General features: G+C 38.5%; 1 protein-coding gene across 5 annotated transcripts in view; it reads right to left on the reverse strand.

Annotated features, from left to right (window-relative positions):
• Positions 1–22,462, reverse strand: part of stk36 (serine/threonine kinase 36 (fused homolog, Drosophila)) — a 148,947-nt gene that overhangs the window by 93,538 nt on the left and 32,947 nt on the right. For 3 of the 5 annotated variants that reach the window (XM_041800638.1, XM_041800633.1, XM_041800635.1), the window contains exons 3-5: positions 21,890–22,007; positions 17,088–17,288; positions 491–549 (exon numbers count right to left, since the gene is read on the reverse strand). The gene's annotated coding sequence lies outside the window, so the exon portion shown is untranslated. The remainder of the gene's footprint in view (positions 1–490; positions 550–17,087; positions 17,289–21,889; positions 22,008–22,462) is intronic. The other 2 variants (XM_041800637.1, XM_041800636.1) reach the window with 2 other exon arrangements.

The raw sequence follows: 22,462 nt of genomic DNA on the forward strand, positions 1-22,462 counted from the left end.
TTTAAGAAATCTTAAACTGGAAATGCATTGTACCAGCAGATAACAGCACTTCCTTTCTGAGATAAACAGTGTCTCTGATAATACACGGTATCTCCAGATCTCTTGAAAGTTTGACTCTTTTTAAAAACTTCCTTTTTCAAAGAAAGTTGTAACAGTAATGAAATGTACAAAATGTAAAACCCAGTAGATGATATCTGATCAGACATTCTGATGTGTATAAGAGAGTTTAGTTAAAGTAAAAGCAGCCATCCTATTCCATTGAAACACTTGGTCAGGGGTCAAACTGGGTTCAAAATGTGTATCATATTGTGTGTCTTCTCTGCTTTAAACTGAGCGTATATGTATATGTTTTCTGCATTACACTGAGGAACTTGGCGAGTGTGCGGGCAGTAACATGAAACCATATGGAAACGTCAGGGAATGTTTCGCTAAATGTAGCCCAGCAGGGCTTTAAAATGCAAATTACAATGAAAAGAGCAACTTTCCTCACCTGGGAGTTTGTAAATGCTGCTGGTTGCGTTAAGTTGTTTCCTTTCAGGCCTGCAAAACCTGCAAATAATTTAGAGAGCACACATTACCCTTTTAAAAAGACCAAATTAATTCCATCAAACTGCATGCATGGTAAAAGTTCCTTGATAGTTGTAGCTTTTTCCTTTCTGTGGCGCTCAGGCAGCTCTTCATGAAGAGTGAAAGTGTAAATATGAAAATATAAACGCTGACAAGATGTAATAAAAATTGATCAAAAGCACATGATTTTTGTTAGGATCACATTATAAATAACTGGATTCAATAATATTTCCAATTATCTGTTCTTGTAAATATCTAATAAGAATAAAGAGCTGACAGATGGTGCTCTTCATCCCTATAAGGAGACATCATCTTCATTCTGAGCGCTTTCCAAGTGCACACACGCGCTGTGGTCACATTTGGAGCAGACCTCAGATGGTAACTGAACTCAGTTTTTCCCATGAATCTCCTCTCCCACATCTGAAAACCTCTGGATGGTGGAGACACTGACCACAGCTGTAATGGGAACAGCTGTACTGAACAGACCTCCTTCTCACAAATGGATTACCCTGAAAAGTAAAACCACATCTATAGAAATAATCTGGGTATGAGAAACATGGTCATGTCAGTTGCACTGGGAGTTCACTAATTGCTTCCTCTTGCAAGAGCACAAACTTGAATAACTGACCAAACCTTGCAAAAATTCATAAAGGAGTGATTCTTTTACACAAGCTGTAAATTTATAGTCCTGCACAGTTACACCACAGCCAAGCAGTGCCTTTCATTTCCTGCTGTAAAATCTGTAAATTCAACTACAGAAGAAGGTGATATATTTCCTCATGAAGTGACCGCTGTTATCTTTTGGTTTAACAGTTCATAACACAGCCTAAACCCCCTGCTAACAGCTCTTCAGCTAAGCAAGTAGAAAAGAGTGGATTTGGAAATCGTCCAAGAGTCTCAGCTTTGATATTTCCCAGTGTAATGGTTAAAACAGAGGGCCCGTTTTACAATATGAAGGAGAGCTGCCAGGAGAGAAGAGGAGAGGGGAGAGCACAGGTCTGTAACAAGGCTATGAAATGTGCAAAGAGGCAGGAAACATTGTAGTTCAGTCCACGTAAGGTCATTTGAAAGAGTCAGAAAATACATGAAAGGTTTTGATAAGGAACTTCATGTTGGAAGCCCTGCGATTGACTGGCGACCAGTCCAAGGTGTACCCTGCCTCTCGCCCAGTGACAGCTGGGATAGGCTCCAGCCTAATGAAATGGTTTTCTCCAGGTACTTTGCAATCACGTGATCCAGAATGTCCGTTGGGGGTCAGATCAGAGGGGGAAAACCATCAGGAATGAATGGGAACAGAGGAAAGTTTGTACTGAACAGCTCTAAATTGTCCTGTATTCTGCAGTTATCATAAAAAAATCTACAAGCTTTGGAAACATTTCCTGCACTTTACAAAAAATTGATTTTACCAAAGTTTAACAGATTGACTTGGTGTGGAGTCAATCAATATCACAAATTACTCAGTCCTGCAAATCTCATCTGGCGTGGTCTAGCCAGAAGAAGGGAGACAAGAGTCCTGAGAAGTCTTGTACTGAACTAAGAGGCTAATTGTATCCCTTTAATATATTAAAAATTCTCAGTTTGTCACAAACATGCCTTTAATTGAAACAGTCATGTACTATCAAGCAAATAAACCTTGAGAGGTGAGTGACCATGTTCAAGAATGCCTGTCCTATGAAACTGCTCTTTTATATTAGCCATGGTAGGTAACTCCAGTTTTAGTGCTAGTTTCCTTTCCTCCATCCCTTGTTATTATTTAATCCATATTTAAAGAGCCAAAATGTTACCAAATGAAGAGTCATTTAGAAGTAGTTGGAGTATTCTCGCAACCGGAAGGTCGTGGGTTCAATCCCCAGCTCCTGCAGTCACATGTTCAACGCGTCCTTGGGCAAGACACTGAGCCCCACTTCACTGGTGGCGTATAATGCGACTGAATGGGATTAGCTAATACTGGTGGCCAATTCTTCATTCTGCCATCAGTGTGTGGATGTGGAACAAATGGAGTGAAAGGGTATGAATAGGTAGGTGTGACCTGTGGCATAAAAGTGCTTTGAGTAGTCAGATGACTAGAAAAGCGCCATACAAGCTTGAGTCCATTTACCATTTGCCTTTTTGACAGTGTTTCTACTACTCGCCCCCAAAAGGGTGTTCTCTACTGCTGCATGAAGTCATCGGCAAAGAACCTATTATATGGAGTTAAACTCTACAGGTCAGTAAAATGTCTCTATCAGAATTGATGGAAAAAGCTGTATTATTTTAATGTTTCTGTCTTAACATCCTCATGCAGTTTCAGTACCACTTGAAGAAAACACGAAACAAATCGTTCTTTAACTAAGCTTCCCATACTGCACCGCAGCTTCCTCTTTAATTTAACTGGCTGAAAAAGCTGAAATGTTGTTCTGCATCCAAACCATAAAATGATTTTGCAAAGGGGTGGTTTAATGGTTATGTTTGTAAAGGAACAAACTAACAGTCAGAATGGTTTATGGTCATATTTTGTATATTTTCTTGTGGATGTGGGTGCTTTAAGTTGCCAGGGCAATGTTTCTGGAGGAAGAAGTGGGAGGATTTATCGTTTTTGGAAGCTTTTGTTAGAGAAAGAGCTGAGCTAAGGGTAAACATTCACACTGTATCTTCAAGGTCAATGTTCCTCTGCTTAATTCAACGGTCTTGGTACAGTACAGACAAGAAAGACTGAACATCTGGAATCTTTCAACCAAAGTTATGAACTATAATGAGTAAAAGTTGGAAGAATAATCAAAAAAGACAGAAGTAAGTAGCTGCATTCTCATAATAACTTCTCAGTGACTTTAAAACTGACATGCAAGACATTTTGGCTGATTCATGTTCAGCTCTACGTGCAGAAAAGTTAAATTCTACGAGAGCATAATCTTGTAAACAACTTCTGCTGACAAACAGCAGCTGCAGTCAGTGTAATTAAAAAGTTTAGTTTAGTTCAGATGCATGCAGGGTAAATCCTGCTCCAGTAGAGATGTATCGTCTCTATCTGAATAATAAATCATGTCCAGAGTCTGCCTGATTGGGTGGGAGATATCAGCATCATGGAAAACCCTCCTGAGCCAACAGAGCGTACCTAATCTGCTCTTAAGTTCCGGAACAATAAAACGTCCTTCAGCATTTGGAAGTAAAATCACACTTGGACATGAAAGACAGAAATACCTGAAGTTATTTTTCATCATCAGTCCAGAGTTAAAAAAATGACCAAGGGGACGTAGGCCAGATCTTTGGAGGGGCTTTGGAAATCTTATTGTTGGTTTCCAGAGATCAGTTTTATTTGTCTCCAGGACATTCAGTCCATAAAGGCGATTTCACACAGAGTCCATAAAACTCTGAGTATTAATAAATGGGCTGTGGAGTCTCAGTTTGAGACTCTCAGACAAATTTATTCAATAAAAATACTATTTTTATTTCTAGTTCTTTTTTCACTGATTATAAAACATTGTTGGAGTTGTATTTTTTTAAATCTTGATCAATAACACATTACAGAACCCGCTTGGATTTTAAAGTTTTATATTCACAGGGTACTGGTAGCCGAATGGTTACACCTTTCCTGCCTTTCGTCCAACCCCCAGTTTCTGACTCTGTCTACTGTCTTATCTAAAGAAAGATATAGGAAATATATATTTACCATATTAGCACAAAAATATGAATCTTTTCTATCCAGTGCTAACTAGAGCTGAACAATTTTGGGAGAATATTCTAATTGCAATATTTTTTTTCAATATTGCAATTGCAATTTAGTATGTGATTATTTAAGCTCTTTATCTTGTGTATTTTTCAACACACAAAAGCAAAATCGTTCTACATTATAATCAATTCAATATGGGATACACTAAACTAGCATGGAACACATTTGAACACACTTTGGTTTTTGCTGCTGCAATCTTTGAAAAATATTCCAAAGGGAAAGCCCCTTGAGATGAATCATCTTGTTTTCAAGGGAGTCCCGGACATCACAGAAGAATAACACAGCAACAAAGACATACATAGAAAGCTCTCCCATCCTAATGACTCCCTCCCTACCAACCCTCCTGAAAATCCATCCATCCATCCATGTTCTATACCGCTTATCCCGTTGGGGATAATGGGGGGGGGGGGGCTGGAGCCTATCCCAGCTGTCACTGGGCCAGAGGCAGGGCACACCCTGGACTGGTCGCCAGGCAATCACAGGGCTGACATATAGAGACAGACAACCAGGCACACTCACTTTCACACCTACGGTCAATTTAGAATCACCAGTTAACCTAACGAGCATGTTTTTGGTGGTGGGAGGAAGCCGGAGCCCTCCAGAAAAAACAGGCATAAATACAGAACATTTACCTTCAGTAGGAGCAGAGATACACAGACAATTAATTTTATAGCTCACTCACATTGATATGCACAATTAGTGAACCAGAGTTTCCCTCCTACAGCGCCAGTGATGTAAAATACAAGCCAGAAGTCATCTGCACCTTGTGCTATCAAACATTTACCTTTTCACCATTCTCAACTTCCTAAACCAATCCATAACAAGTTCCTTTTTCTGTGGTTACATTCACATTATAAATTTCAGTCTACTTGAATTTCTTTATTTTCTTCAAAATAAAGCATGTCTGTATTCAAACACAAAGTTGTACTCTTAGTTTAAGACAGTACAAAAATCAGAAATGAAAATACATAAAAAGTGTAAATTTGGCAGAGATGTTTATGTTCCTCTACCGATCAGCCTCTGCAGTTTTATTAATTACAAGCTCTGAAACAGTGCTGGTCCACTGAGCCCAGGTTAATTCCATAGCTTTCCAAGCTTAAAACCTCATTTTGTCTTGCTGCTCTGATTGGCCCATAATGAATGTGACTGTCCAATCAGCTTCAAATAACTTTTCTGAAGTTCTACCCTTCCCAAACTCTCTGGGAGGTTTCCCAGATGAATGTGAAATATATCCATGCGATGTACTGCATATATAAAACAGTCTATCTGGCATGTCAGGTTAGCTCTGCTGAAGGTTCATTTCATGAGCTGCCATGAGCATTCAAAGGTGGATTAAACATGTTTAATGATGTAACTTTGACTCAATGTTTGTATGGAGATACACGAGTGTGTTTTTAATCAGATCTTGAGGGTAAATTCATCATTTCTTGTGGTAAGAATATGTCGTGTGTTCTTATAAAGTTTTACCACATTGATGTGAACAATGTGGTAAAAAGAACAAAAACATGAACATCTAATGACGTGATGACGCAGATGGATGATGTATTGGTCTGACTTTACAACTGTTTTGCTATTTTTCATGGCAAGCTTTTAAGGCAGAAAAATTCAATCCTTTAATCCATAACTGTTTAACATCATGCGACCAAATATTTTACAGAATCTTAAGTTTTATCAGATTTCTTTGTCAGAAGCACAAAGTTACATAACTCTGTGAAAGGCCAACAAATTGATTGATTTAAGATGAAATCTATTAAACTTTAATACACACTGAGAAAGGGTCCAGGCTTGAGGACCACCGACATGGAGTGTACGTGGCGCCTTAAGTGCTAACACCTGATGTTATTTGCTCGGATGAAAACAACTTAAAGCTTTATAGGTCGCAGATAAAGTGCAGAGGGGGAGGTGAGGGGATGTTTTGACAGAGGAAGAGGAGGAAGAGCTGTAAACAAACAGACATGGAGAGAATCAGAGGTCACCATATGGCTGTTTAATGAGACCACATGCTCCAATGTAAAACTACTAACTCATACATCAGCCAAGAAAGAAACATCATCTACCGTATGAACCAGGCTGGTGTCTTTCATATGTTCTTATGTGACTGTTTAAGTAATCTACATCCATATTCTCTGCATGTAAATAACAGATATAAAATACAGAGTCCTGGATGATTTAATGTCTCTGAACGAGCTCTGACATAAATCGACGAGGTGTCCGTCATGTTCAGAGGGGAACAGCTTTAATTAGAACCAAAAGGCCTGAAAGCTGCCAGTGTTATAAAGCTTGGCCTCTCCAAAGCTTGGCGCCTGTGAGCTCAGTGCAGCCTGCAATTTGTGTTTCATCTGCACCATCAGAGCAAAATGAGAAACATGGCTCCAGGCATGTCATACGAAGGAAACGTAAGAGCTGGCTCACAAAAACTGAAAAGACATCCAAAAGCCGGAGTGATGATTTAATCAAGCTCCACAGAAGATACTACAGAGTGTCATTAATCTTTACAAGGGTGACATCATGTTTATGGAGAGACATGTATGTCGAGTTTGATGTTGTTTACCAAGCATATAATTTTCATAGTGATTTACACATGAAGTAAGGCTCTGGTGGGCGTAATATTCACTTTTATGAGAATTCAAAAGTCAATGTAGCACAACTTCAGGTGTGAGTTTGCAGTTCAAAGCTCTTGTGATGATTTTAGTTGACTGTGAAATTAGAAAAAACCTTGTTTCTGAGCTACAAAAACAAACAAGACTTTCATGAAGATGGTTGTCGTTTCATTGTAGTTATTCTTAAGGTGGCGAGTCAGCAGTTTCCAAACTTTTTGCCTTGGAGCCCCCCTACTCACAAAAATCTGAGCCCTCCCAGGAGCCCCACAGAAGGAGATACAATTTTTCCAGAAAATCAGCATAACTTTTAGCTGATTAGACTCCAGCCTGTATTAAAAGTGTGGCTGATGTAGGCTTAAATTGTGGAGTGAGAAAACGTGAGTTTTTTCACAGCTTTTTTTATAGACCATGGCACAGACTACTATATCCTGTAGAGATGCACTGATACTGATGTCACTATCAGTGTTGGTGCTTATATCAAGCCTAAGTACTCGTATTAATAAAACAGTACAGATTAAAAAAAAAAAATCACAAGTCCGAAAAAGTTGGGGCACTGTCTATTTCCCTGAGGGAAAAATTAGCTGGGTTTCCATTACAGTTTCTCACATAATAAATGTGATATTTGTTAAATTTTGACTTAGTACAATTGTGCTTTGAATGTGTTTCCATTGAAGGGAGTTTTGAGCATGCGCCTCACAATTCTCGTAAAATCTCATCTCGCAAGACTCCACTGCAAGGACGCTGGACACTCAAACCTGTTGTGTTGGTAGGGTTAAGATTACATCTACAGGGGTTGCCTTGACAATTTTGAACAAAAGACGAAGGCAACAGATGAGAGTTCAGAGGCAAAGTCCGTAAGTATGACAAAAGCCACATATAAGGGTGTAAGTGTGATGTTAAGAAAGGTCTCATCTCCTCTTCTGTCTACACGTACCGCACCATGTTGTCTCGGAGTGAACTGGTCATGTGACATCATATGTTATGTCCTATGACTTGTGAATGTGGACAAAGTGTTTCCATTGCACTTTTGAAACATATTTCTATATTGAAACATCTGAAAAAACTCCTCGTGAGAGCGTAAAAACTTTTTAGCGATATTTGAGAGGTTTTTTTCCCAATTCAGGTGTTTCTGTTACCAGTTTTTTATTGCACTATTTAGATTTTGTGCATTTCTAAGGGTAATGGAACCACAGCTAATGTCTCAATGGGAGCATATGTTGCTTTAAAACCTCTGTATACTTTTCAGCATTGATTGTGCCTTCCCAGATGAGTAATCTGCCCACAATAGGCACTAATGCAACCCCAGACCATCAGAGATGCAGGCTTTTGAACTGATAACAAGCTGCTTGATCCAGCTCCTCCTAAGTCTACAGAACACAGCATCTGTGGTTTTCCAAAAGAATTTAGAATTTTGATTCATCTGACCACAGAACAGTTTTCCATTTTTCCTCAGTCCATTTTAAATGAGCTTTGGCCAAGAGAAGACAGCAGCATTTCTGGATCGTGTTCAGATATGACTTCTTTTCACACATTCTTGGATGGCATGGCAAACTTTGTTGACAGACAATGATTTCTGGAAGTGTTCCTAAGCCTATGCAGTGATTTACAGAACGAAATGATGAAAAACTTTTTTTTAAATACTACTTGATATTTTTTCCTAGCTTCTCCAGATGCCATGATATCAATTTCTACCACTTGACATTGCTTATTAAAAGAAACCTCAGCACATTTATGTCTGGTGACCTTTTACTAAGAGCTTTTATTATGAACAGAAATAAGTACTGCTCAATAAATAATCTCAAGGTATCACTATTGAGGCGCATCAAGTGGTCCAATGATCACTCCATCCTCATTGAAAAATACAGTGCTTAACAAATTTATTAGACCACCCTAACCCTAACCAAAGTAAGGTTTCTGCCACAGCTGCCCTAAATTAATAGCATTCCTAATTACCAAATCATTTTTTATGTTTCTGCAATGGTTAATACACCAATATGTAGAAGTTCTTTAAATTAAATGATATTTTTAATGCTAAAATATAATTATTATTATTATCCATGAATTTTAAAATTTACTGATTTACAAAAAAACCTGAAAAAATAGTAAGCCCATTATTATTTCTTGATTAATATGTCAAATTATAGTTATTTACTTGCATTCCTGAACAGAAAAATTAGTTTTAGTGGTTGAATGTTATGCTTGATTAATTTCTGACTTCTCAGAGAAGCCCAGTGAGCCAGCTCCGATTCCTGTTCAAAATGGTAAAACGTGGAGAGCTCACTGAAAATGAGAGTCCGCATTAAAGCACTTCATGATGCTGGATGGTCTTTGAGACAAATATGACAGATGGTCGAAAAAATTTGTTAAGCACTGTATGTCTCATGCCATAACCACAATAAATCTTCAAGTCATTTTAAAATGTACCAAAATGTAGGAAATGACATGTGCTCCACTGAATATTTTCTGAGTGAGGACTCCTTGACCCCCATTTAATTGTCCCACTCACTTTTTTTTAAGCTTTGGGTACTTATGCTTCAACTGGCACACAGCAACATACAAGATTAACATAAAGGCAAAAATTAGTAAATAAACAATGAGATGTATCTGTGTGAAACTAACTGAGGGAGATTTTTGGGGATATTGTCTGAAATCCTGTTGAAATTTTCAAGAGTGCATGAGTGAAAACAGCTTTTGATTTTTAAATGAAATCAGATGAGTATCTTGTAAAAAAAAAAAGGCAAAACATACCGAAATCAAAAATACAAGTGGTATCTCTTTGTACACAGGGCTGCCTGTGCCGAAACTAAGCCCCTTTATTAAAACTACTTTATCAGAAGGTTTTGTCCAGAATGCTCTATAGGAACTAAATGTTCTTGCTTTTTGACACCAAATATCTTGAAAACCTTTTAAAATCTTCTAAAATTGGCATGAGAATACACTTGCACTCCAACCAACCAAAACACAACCACATTACTGTCAAATCACAAGATTCTGTTGAAATTCAAAGAAATCATCTAAACCCTGTAACAACCCCTAATAAACTCCTCATACTGTTTGAGCCAGTGGCCAGGACAAAATGCCAAAATGTGGTTATTTACAGCTTCAACTTGGATCGGATACAGGCACAAAGCATTAGCACGTCTGTCCCTGCCGCTGCATGTTTTCACGAGGACTGTTCATCTGATAGATTGTGAAACTCTGAGGTCATTTAAGGACTCCGAATTGAAACAAGAGGCACTGATTGATGCTGTAAAACGTAAGCTTCATTCATTGTCAGCCGTGCAAGAGGTTACAGATGTTCAGCATCACAATTTAATGTGGTTGAAATGTTTTCAACGAGGAATGACCCCTCGGCCTGCGCTCAGCTTCCTGATCTACGGAGGGCAACCCCACACATGTCAGAGTCAGTTTTACGACCTCTGACAGGAAGCCCCTCAGGTGATGCTCTGCAGGTGACCTGATGATGCCAGAGGAAATTTACTGTGGTCACACTGACTCATTCTGTGCTCACCAGTCACTGCTGATCCTGCGTTTTATTAAACGGTACACTGTGTCACATCTACACCATGACTTCCTGTAGCCCTGAACCCTAGGCAAAGGCCTGTGTATGTAGCTGATATACACTCCAGAGTGAGATAAATGACTGCAGGCAGCAATACAATTAGTCAGATCTACTTGCCTGTGTCCAAAAATATCAGACATTGATTTCCTCATCCATGTCTTTCTCAACGGCTGAACAAGTCCAAGAATTCCCTTGTCCTCTGCCTGAGCCAATGCAACAGCCGTACATTTCATCTTTGCTGATGTCTTCTCTCTTGTCTTCTTTGCAGTAAATGGACTGCTGCTCAATATTAATCAGCTCCTACTACAACTTCATAAGCTTGGTTGTAGTTGCCATATTTTCCTGTGCACAAACAAGCAGGAAATATGATGAGAGGATCAGGAAATGGCAGAAAAATGCACTCTGGAGTATTATTTGGGCTGTGTATTTACAGAGAGGCACAAACACAACATCTCACAAGTTTGTAATGCTAACAGCGGTATAGTTTTGATGCAGAAGTGTAAACCGGACTTGGATTAGGAGGAATAATGCCTGCTGGGAGCAAAATAAAGGCTGATTAAAACCACACTCAGCTTCTTTGTTCTTTTCTTTCCCTCCTTGGGCTCAATTTAGCTTTGTCAGCTTTAGCTAAAGCACACATAGCTTCGCTAGCTATGTAGTTAAAGTGACTACGTAAACCAGTGTAGCTTTACTGACAAGCTAATGCAAGCTAACGTTTACTTAACTACTTCTAAAACAGGTCTAGCTTTAGCAAACTAGCGTAATCCAACATAGCTGAAGTCACTTTGTTTGCTTTAGATTACGCTACATTAGTTATGTAGCAATGTAACCAACATAGCTTCGTTAGCTTTAGATTCAGCTATGTAACTATGAAACCTACTCAGCTGACGTAGCTTCGTTAGCTTTAGATTCAGCCATGTAACTATGAAACCTACTCAGCTGACGTAGCTTCGTTAGCTTTAGATTCAGCCATGTAACTATGAAACCTACTCAGCTGACGTAGCTTCGTTAGCTTTAGATTCAGCTATGTAACTATAAAACCTACTTAGCTAACATAGCTTCGTTAGCTTTAGATTCAGTTATGTAACTATGTAACTTACTTAGCTAACATTGCTTCGTTAGCTTTAGATTTAGCTATGTAACTATGAAACCTACTCAGCTGACGTAGCTTCGTTAGCTTTAGATTCAGCCATGTAACTATGTAACTTACTTAGCTAACATTGCTTCGTTAGCTTTAGATTTAGCTATGTAACTATGAAACCTACTTAGCTAACATAGCTTCGTTACCTTTAGATTCAGCTATGTAACTATAAAACCTACTTAGCTAACATAGCTTCGTTAGCTTTAGATTCAGTTATGTAACTATGTAACTTACTTAGCTAACATTGCTACGTTAGCTTTAGATTTAGCTATGTAACTATGAAACCTACTTAGCTAACATAGCTTTGTTAGCTTTAGCCTAAACCTTTGCTATGTTAGCTAAGGCTATGCTCAGGCCTGCCCACAGAGTTGACCGGGCCCCTGATATTTGATGATGTCAGTGCATGTTTGTCGGATTGGTAGCACTGGTCAAGCTATTATTGGGTTCTGATGTTCAAATTTTTTATTCATGCAACTTGTTGATTCAATTCAATTCAACAGTTGAATTTTCAACAATTATTAATCTCAAGAGCCAATTGGTTAAGCCGCTCCTGGGTTGCATAGGTATGTGAGTGCCTTCTGGGCATGCACAGAGCATCCCCTTTAACCCCTTTAATCACTGTTTACACCTATTTTGCTGCATTTGTGTCCATATTAAACCATTCTACCACTTTTGCAAATTTTTTCCTCCTTTTAAGCCTTCTCACTGATTTAGCCACCCATTTTTGCCGATTTTTTACCAATTTTCACCATTTTTTAACCACTTTTCACTGTTTGTACTGTCCATGTTTGTCACTTTTTTCCTTTCTTAACCCATATTTGCTGCTGTTTCCCTTTGAAAACCTATTTTTGCCACTTTTGACCCATTTTTGTCACTCGGACCATTTTTCACTACTTATTTCTGCCAAATTTTGCCCCTTTTAACCCATTGTTGCCAATTTTCTCCATAATTTTTCAATTATTACGTTATTTTTTTCCTTAAAGTTATTACAGTTCCTTCTACTGAATTCCCTAGTATCCTGATATTTGATCATATCATGGCTTAGCTATGAAGTCTAACATTACTTTCCCAGTACTTTTGTCAGTGTGTTCACCCACATTGTTCACATTGCCAAAAAAGTTTACTTATTTATTTATTTTAAGAAAATGGGTTTTACATTTTGAAAAAAAAGCTATATTGTTTTACAGGATAAATAAATGAATTTAAATTGTTGCATTGATTATTCAGGTTAAATGTAAAATACTGTTATCACAGATTACCTTAACAACTGACCTTGATTTTCCTGACCTCCATGGCGCCCCAATTGACTCGGCCCCAGAGAGCTATGAGAGGCCTTGGCTAGAGGGTTTTCAAGGAGGTCAAGCTTTTTTCCCTGTAAGCAGACTGTTAAATCAGCTTTATTAAGCATTTTGTAATCGGGTTTTGCAGGTCAGGTTTTTGACTTTTAACTCTTGGTCTCCTAACGTTTACCTCTCTTTACAGTTTCATGTGTTACGTCAGCGCCAGGAATAGTTGTCTAGTTGTGGCAGCAACTAAAAGCCAGGCTAGGATAAGCTGGATCAGCATTGTCACTATTTGGAGCTTGTATGTACAGAGCCTGGGTCTGTCGATGTTGTTTGTGGCTTTAACTGGGTTTAGGGATTTCTTCACAGAGCACAAGTGTTTTCTGTTTAACTGTTTAACAACTTGAGCATCATTTGATTGTGTCTCATGTTAAAGCTCCTGTTCAAACTTTAGTTTGTGTCAATCTTGGCGCCCCCTTGAGGACAATGCAGTACCTCAAATCTCTTTGTTGACACTTTCCTGTACATGTGGATGAAAAATCTTATTTTGCTTTCTTCAAACAGTCAAATTTGTCACCCACTGTAAATCTTTGCTGTTGATATTGCAATGAGAGACTCTATTGGCAATACTTTATTTTACATCTAACCCTCCACAGTTATTTTAGACAGTAAAAATAACTGTATATCTTCATACTGATGATGTGGTTTGCTCATAAAGAGGCAATGATTTTAATTTCAGATGATTTCAGGACCAATTTAATACATCACAGGAGCTTTAAATCATTAGCAATGTGTTTTGTTGTAGCTTGGATCTTATATTTGTCATTTTGGCCACCATTTCTTACAGTGGTACCAGCCACCAGCGTGTTTTCTTTGATCTGGGAACATTACAACATCACTACAACAAAGTCCACCAAGGCAGGAAGGAATGCAGTGGTCAGTGAGCACACGTGAGATGTCAGTAGTAAATCTGCAAACTTAAAAAAACGGTTTGGAATTGTTGAAAATCCAATCATGCTTCTGGCTCTACAAGGCGTCCTGTCAGCGATGCTGCCATGTTGTTAAACCTCACGCCAAAATGTAAGAAAATATCGTATTCAGTAAATTACATCTGAGGAGTAGTGACTGTATGTGGAGACTATTAGATGAACCAACACTGCTGCTACAGGTCTTGAAATAGTCAAAAGATGTAATCTATACGAGCACATGGACTTTAGTTCCCCTTTTTTTACAAAAAACCCTCAACATAACATTATGATGCACACACGTGACGCAGGAATGAGTTAATACTACAGAGAAAATGCCAGTGTAAGTACACGTGAGATGAGAAAGAAGCCTTAGCAGTGTGTGGTCAAGGATGTTAGTCAGGCACAGAGAGAGATTGTGGTTGAGGTTAAAAAAGTAAGTCAACTTTGACTTGTGTTTTTATAACAGACAGTCATTTTTAAGATTTAAGTCCTGCTTAATTGAGTCTGCCATCTGTTGACCTTGTTCACCTTCTTATGAAGACTTTATCTTTTAAATATAGTCACCTGACTGCCTCAAAGACAAATGACATGAAGGAAAATTAGTCTAATTTTTCAGAGCAACAGCAGTGTTCAGGTACGTCAAAAAACTTTCTTGTACAAGCCCAATTCCAAAAATGTTGGGGCGGGATGTAAGATTTAAATTAAAACCCAATACAATGATTTTCAAATCTCATAAACCCATATTTTATTCACAGTAGAACATAAACAACATATCAGATGCTAAAACTGAGACATTTGACCTATTTCATGAAAAGTATAGCTCATTTTTAATTTAACGGTGCAAAACATCTAAACACAATAGGGACAGAGCAACAGAAGGCTGGAAGAATAAGTGGTACTTATAAAAAAAAAGCTGGAGGAGCATTTTGCAGATCATTAGGTTAATTGGCAACAGGCAAGCAACATGACTGGGTATAAAAGGAGCATTTTAGAGAGGCAGAGTCTCTTTGGAAGTAAAGACGGGCAAAGGTTTATCAAATTGCGAAAAAATGCATTTAGAAATTGTGGAACAATTCTAGAAAAAAAGGTCCTCAATGTAACATTGTGAAGACCTTGAATATCCCACCATCTCTACAGCCCATAATGTCATCAAAAGATTTAGAGAATGTGGGTAAAAAGCCAAAGGTCAACACTGGATCTTCATAATACCGGGCCTTCAGGCAGCACTGCATTAAAACCTGGCATGATTCTGTACTTTGAATCACTGCATGGGTTCAGAAACACACCAGAAATCATTGTCTGTCAACACAGTTGCTCCAGCCATCCAGCAAATGGAAGTTAAAGCTGTATTACACAAGGAAGAAGCCATGTTTTTACATAATCTAGAAATGCCTCAGGGCCAAAGCTCATTTAAAAATGGACTAAAGCAAAATGTAAAACTGTTCTGTGGTCATATGAATCAAAATTGGAAATTCTTTTTGGAAACCGTAGATGCCATGTCCTGAGGACTAAAGAGGAGAGGAACTTTCCAGCTTGTTATCGCTGCCAAGTTCAAAAGCCTGCATCTCTGATGGTATAGGACTGCATTAGTGCCTATAGTGAGAGCACTTTACACACGATCTTACACTGTCAAGGCTGAGAAGTATATGGAGGTTTTAGAGCAAGAAATGCTCCCATTCAGACAATGTTTCTTTCAGGGAAGACTTCACACATTTCTGCAAGACAGTACAAAACCACATATTGCATCCATCACAACAGCATGGCTTCACAGAAGAAGAGTCCAGGAGCTGAACTGGCCTACCTGCAGTCCAGGCCTTTCACAGAAAGAAAACAGGCCCATCATAAAAAGAAAAAGTCGACAAAGAAGATCCTGGACTCTTGAGGTTGAATCTTACATCAGACAAGAATGGGACAACATTCCTTTCCCAAAACTCCAGCAACTGGTCTCCTCACTTCCCTGACATCTAGACTGTTGTTAAAAGAAGAGGGGATGCTACACAATAGTAAACATGGCTCTGTCGCTACTTTTTTGAGACGTATTGCTGCCATCAAATTTAAATGAGGTAATATTTTTGCTGAAATTATAGAATGTCTCAGTTTTAACATCTGATATGTTGTTTATGTTGTACTTTGAATAAAGTATGGGTTTATGGGATTTGCAAATCATTGCATTCTCTTCTTATTTACTTTTCATCATTATAATAGCAGAAATTTGAATTTTGTTGTGGGAAAGCAAAAATGTGATGTCCTCGTGTACATGCAGGGTCTGAGGAGGTTTTAATATAACTATCTAATGGGAAGAACAGATAGTGTGTGTGTAGTACTAAATATGAGGGAGTTCAATAATATTGTCTATGAATGGTTTCTTTCACTGGGCCCTCTCACTTACTGGAACTTCCAAGTTAAAATTGCAGCTTAAAGTTCAATGAAGTGAATCCTATAATAGTGAAAACATGTTAAATCGTTAGGGCCAAATTTGAAAACTCCTCTCATATTTGTTGCCTGAAATAATCCATAAAACTCTCCTCTCATGTTGGACTCAAACACGTGAGTGCTGGGCAGCAGGAAGGAACTCAAACCCAACGCTCAGTCGAGAAAGCCAATTTTAAGCTCAAACTCAGCCACCTCCCTGACGCCATTTCCTGCATCGCCATGGTAACAGAGTCAAGTGTGTAAAATGTGTCCAAACTCTGGCAATAAATGGTCACTAACAGCCAGAAAGAAGTGGAAGCCAACAAGTGGACCGTGAGGTTGGCCTGCATTCCCATTACTGCTTAGAAACATGTAGGCAAATTCATGGCACTCATCCAAATTCCTTTAGCAGCCATGGTGTGGTGAATGCATCCAGTTTGTGCCTGTTTAGCCACAGTTGATCCACTGACAGATATAACTCCAGCAATGAGAAACACATGCCTGCAGCGGTTCTCCCTGACCCACATCCTTTTCCTCCCAAGCGTCCTGTGAGAAAAAACAGTTAGCTACCGGAGGGATGTGAACGCTCTCACAGGTGTTGTCAGGGCATTATGTAGAGCATTTAGTCAGAAAAAAACAGAGCCTGAAATGTTGTGAAAAAAGTACACTCATACTATAAGGGTGTCCAGGACCCGGTTGAGATGAGGCATGGGCCTGGCACAGGCCTGGACAATGGGAATCAGGAAGCCAGAGCAGTATGGGCCATGGTTGACATGGCGTACTGGTATATGCTCTCATACCTGACCTGACCTTAGGCTGCACAGTGGAGAAGTGGTTAGCACTCTTACCTCCAGTTTCCACATACAATGGCTGCACAATGATCTGCTGGCAAATCTGGCTGTGAAGCAAATCGCTCCCTCTCCATTCAGTCGGAGAAGTTCCACTGCCCGCACTCCAATCTGGTTTGGTGTGTCCCTGAAGAGCCAGTCTGTTTCGCTTTGTTGGAGATATGCTGCAGGTCTATTTTCAGTGCTGGCTGCTGCGAAACCCTGTCAATCCACACAAAGTAGATCAATCCAAATGGCAGAAAAAATGTGCAAGACTTCTGGTCAACTTCATAATACAACACAATGCATAAACTCCAGATGATAAATCATTACTATGTCAACATTACATTCCTGCAGAACAAGCAAAAGGTCATCAGGCAGTCCATGGATCACAGAGCTACAACACTAATGAAGAAAAAGTTCACTTTTGAGGTGAAAAACCACAGAATTTTGCCTGATACCACACATCCTTTGTAGCAAACATAAACCTTTTAATCTCACAATGTGCTCACCTGTGGTGGAAGCAATAAAATCATGGAATCATGCTCTAGTGTGAGGGGTTGTTCGCCTTCAGATCAGAGTAAAACCATGGCACTGCAGATCGCAGCACAGTTGGTGTATGTGGAAATTATGGTTCAAACTGCATTTGACACAATGGACCATCACATCCTATTATAGAGACTTACTTGGCATTACAGGAAGCAACTTAAGCTGGTTTAATTTACCAGATCAGTCTATGTTTGTATGTCAATTTAAGGATGATACTCATGGAGTTTTGTTTCCGTTCACATTATACCATATGTTGTCTCATTTTCAATGTACAAAGATGCACGTACACATTGGTTTCTCATCCAAAACAGTTTTACAATAAGGCTGGCAGGACAAAGTTGGCATTAAGTCAGGGTCAGCTGTTTGCATCCACACAAGCAGCTAACCCTGAAAATTTCAGCATAATTCCATGAGTTAGGGTCATGTGAGAAAAGGACTCATGTCTTTCACATTGCATCACAGCTCTGAAGAGATTCACTGACTTCAGAGGGGTTTTTTTTGTCTTAAAATGCTAAATTGTGGACTTCCTTTAGAAAAATTTAAGGCTTTTTGTTGAAACTAATTTTAAGTATTTCAAAAAAATATTTGTGAATTAAATTTTCCCAAAAAAGGGTTTGATGAGCTCACTTTCCATGCTGATGATAAAATCTGATGAAGTTCGCTCTCAGCTGGGCCTAAATTTTCAACTTACATACAGTTTGTGCACAAGCAGACTTGTTTATGTGTGAGTAACCCTCACAGTGAAAAAGTGAGATCAATTAAGGATAAGAATAGGAGGATGTTTTTGTAAAGGCCTAGGATCAGCCTTGGAAACATCTGTTTTTGCAGCGGTGCTGTTTTCCAGTGATGTCGTCCTTTTGTCCACAGTTTTAATCTCTTGTGTACTCAGGAGGTTTACTGCTAAGTGTGATGAAGTAAGGTTTACAATCACTGACTCCAAATGTTTCTCTACAAATTTATTTCCCTGCTGAAATAAGGCTGATGATGGGAGAAAATAAAGGCAGCAGCCGAGATCAGTGAAGCATTAGTTGGCTGTAACTTCTTTTCTGTATTTGATGATTACATCAGTGCCTCTGTAGCTGTTTGGATTAAGATTCAATTTCATTTTATTACTTTAATAGGGGTTAAAGTGTGGTTTTATCTGCAATCCTGTAAAACAGATGGGCACTAAAAGCATATAAATCTATGTTTTAAGTGCTAGTTTTTCTTAACAAGGATTGTTTTCTTTGTTTATGGGAAAATTAAGCCACACATCCTGATAGCAGCCTTATAAAGTCATCACTTGGGTCGAGTTTTGTTAGTTTATTCCACTTTTGACCTCTAATTAAGACACTCAAAGAATCACGTTGTAGCCTAACGTGTCGTGGTCTGATGTGCTCAATCAGTCTTTAATTAAATGATCCCAGCCCTCAAAAATCCAAAGGACTGCTGATGAAGAAATTGTTTGATTTTACTATCTTGAGGGAAAAGAAATAAAAAAGTAATCTTTGGATGAAGCAGAGCTCCATGTAAGGACATTTCAGTCTGAGGGAAACTGATTAAAAGCACCTGTTGGTACGTGCAGCAGACAGACAGGTTGTCAGACTGTTCTGCTACCATCCAATGCGCTCTCGTCATTCAAGGTCACGGCCTCTATAAAGGCTTGCAAAGTCAATATTTTACTCTGCTCGCTTCAATTGCCAACTCAAATTTGTGTCTCTTTTCTAATATCTGTCATTAATGAATCTCAGCCGTCTTCTCAGGAAAAAGTATTATGTCATGTTAAGAGGAAAAGGGGAAAACTCTGAAGCACAAAAACATAAAATGAAAGCACAATCCCTTCTGTTGGATGTAACGTGATAGGGTTTTTTATTTTTCAAAGAAGGGAAATCATCAGAGCCATTTCAATGTCTAATCTTTATCACTGTGAAAAAAATCAACTGCTTTATGAAGGCCTCAGAAAGATGTCTGCAATCAGACATTATTAGTTGCGATGTAATAGATTCTACATAAAGATGAGGAATCTGTAAACAGAGATTGTGATTTTCACATTGTGAGGTCTTCTGGTTTCCGTCTGTCGCACATTCGTAGCCAGAGGTGTATTGACCAATCACGTACCAGCAGGCATTCTGTGTTGATGTTGACAACAATAAACCAGCTGCTATTAATAGTACTCTTAAGAGGATTTATTTGTCTCTGCAGAAAAATATCTTCATAAAAATGCTGCTAACAGTCCATGATAAATCAATCATGAAGACTTTAACGACAGATCTGCTTGACACTGTGTATAAAACCAACCAGCTGTCTGATTCCCTCACCACCTGACATGAATCAGAAGGAGTTGAACCAAACCCCCTTTAAAAAAATTAAAGTTTTCCTTCTTCTTTTCTAACAAAGCTTGACTTCTGACCTTTTACTTTTCACAAATTTGCATCATGGTGTTGCTGTTCTGGCAGACTTAATCCAGCTTGATTGTGAAAAAATCATCTTAAATTTAATGGCACTGTAGTGGGTGCTACTTACATAGTAATTATATTATAAAAAGTGTTTTTTATCTATTGATTCCTCAAGAATACGGTGGTAATTAACTTGTTATAATTTGGCATTTTATATCAAGGAAGCATTAACCTTGTATAAATGCATTAATTATCATCCAATTCCTTGTGATATTGAGGCAATTCTCTGGTAATTAGGTGGTATTTTACCCCAAGCCCTAATCCTAATCCTATTCCTAACCCTAACCCCTCCCCCAAATCCCAACTCTTAACCTGAATCCTAACCCTACCCTAACCCCCTCCACACTTTTTCCATGGAGGGCCGCATATGAAAATACATATGGCTGGCCCACTAATCCATCGAGGTATTATAAATCAAAATATAATGATTATTTTGATTGCCAATATTTTTTCCATTTACAGGGCTGTTTTCATTTAGACAAAAGAAACTCAATCAAACTCAATTCTTTTCAAAATGTTTGTTTACAGAATTAGCATGGAAGCACTGCCTTGTGCTGAAACCACAAAGTACAAAGAAGTCGAGCACAAGCTTCTTGTCTAAATGTGGGCCATATTTGTAGAGAACATGTTTGTTTAGAATGTGCTGCGGGCCAACCAAAAATTACTGCTTGCCATATTTGGACCCTGGGCCATAGTTTGGACACCCCTGCCCTAACCCTTATCCTAAATTACTTGAAATTAGTCAATTATCTTATTTCTTAAATTTACTGGGCAAAATGCCACCTTATTACCAGAGAATTACCCTAGTATTACAAGGGGTAGGTTTAGAGCGTCAGGGAAAAATACCATGGAACTACAAGAAAATTGCAACAGTACTTTTAGGAATTTTTTGATAATTAATATATTTCCTAGATAATTCTTTCTTAATATTACAGAGTTATTACTTGTTAAAATGCCATCTTATTACTAGGTAATAACCACCTTATTTTGAGAAATGACAGATAATTACCATTTATGACTATAAAATGACTAGGTAAGAAGGGACCACTAAAATTAAGTGCTACCAGTATATGTTCTTGTTAGGCCTGTAGCACTGAGGTAGGGTTGGGGTGAGCATGAGTAAAGTTGTGGTCTACCTTGGAAATGAGACTTATCAGATGAATGGTGTGACTCTGGGGATATTATGGACATAGAAATAAATAAATGACAAAGTCAATGCCAAACAGAAAAGGGAATCTTGCCAAAGTTGCCTTTTGATATGTTATAGGGGGGCAGTTTGTCATTTTAAGGCCTCTGGAGTGATATGAGGCCCTTCTTGTTTTTTCCCTAAAGTAATTATGGCTTGTGGAGAAAATATTTTGGATTTTTTTTTCTTTTCAAGTAAGAAAGCCACAGAACAATGACTACAAGATGCACCCAAATGTGAGTAAGCAGTACTACATGTTCCCACCACTTTTTATATGGGTAACAATGAAACTCAGTCTCCACATCTGAGTTTAACATGTCTAAAGGTAAGGCGTGAGTTATGAACATAAACAGTAAATGCACACCACAGTGATAATATCAGTTATTCTGCCACAGAATGTGTTTTTTATTCCACTTTACTACACAGTAACCAACTAATTTTTATTTCATATTTCTTCCTTGATCTACCTTGTTATAATTTACTTGATATGAAGTCAGGGTGAGGCTTTTTAAGGGGCATGAACCCGGCTGAGGGTCCTGAGGGAATTTCTCAGACTGTCAAACATACTTGGGGGTATTCTACACACTCTGGGAACAGCATATTTTCATAGTCATCTTTGAAATTACCTTATTTATACCTCATTTGCTGCTCACCTTTGCCTGTGAGGTAGTTGTCTCACTTTGCCTTATTGTGAAACTGCCTCTGTTTACAGTTGATGTAAGTGGATAAACACCAGAGCATGAACTGTCTTGCTGAAGACCCTATAAGAACCTGTGGGAGATGATAAGGAAAAATTTACCAATGAAAGTTATCTTGGAAAAGGTTCCTCAGAACACAAAAGTTGATTATGTTGAGACTTTTCTTGGATAGAACTGAATTAAACAGAGGACGGTACTAATCAGCATACAAATGAAAACCAGAAAACTTTAGATACCAATACAGATCATTTTTACTCTTTGGTGTCTCTAGATAAAAAAATCATGGGATAACCAGAGTCAGATATCTCCTCTGTGGATCTTCTGGTACAAATTTCATGGCTCTGCATCCAATAATTGTTCAGACGTGTCAGTCAGAAGAAGAAGGATCGTAGAGGACCAAGAAACGAAGCTTACATGGCCAAAAAAATACAACATATCAGATCCCATGTTGTAAAACTGCAGCTGTTGCTTTTAAAATTTTATTCTTTCTCATCCTTCAAGGAAACTCTGTGTGCTCGTGTTTATATT

Source organism: Cheilinus undulatus, linkage group 12 (assembly GCF_018320785.1).
Source record: "Cheilinus undulatus linkage group 12, ASM1832078v1, whole genome shotgun sequence".
Taxonomy (NCBI): domain Eukaryota; kingdom Metazoa; phylum Chordata; class Actinopteri; order Labriformes; family Labridae; genus Cheilinus; species Cheilinus undulatus.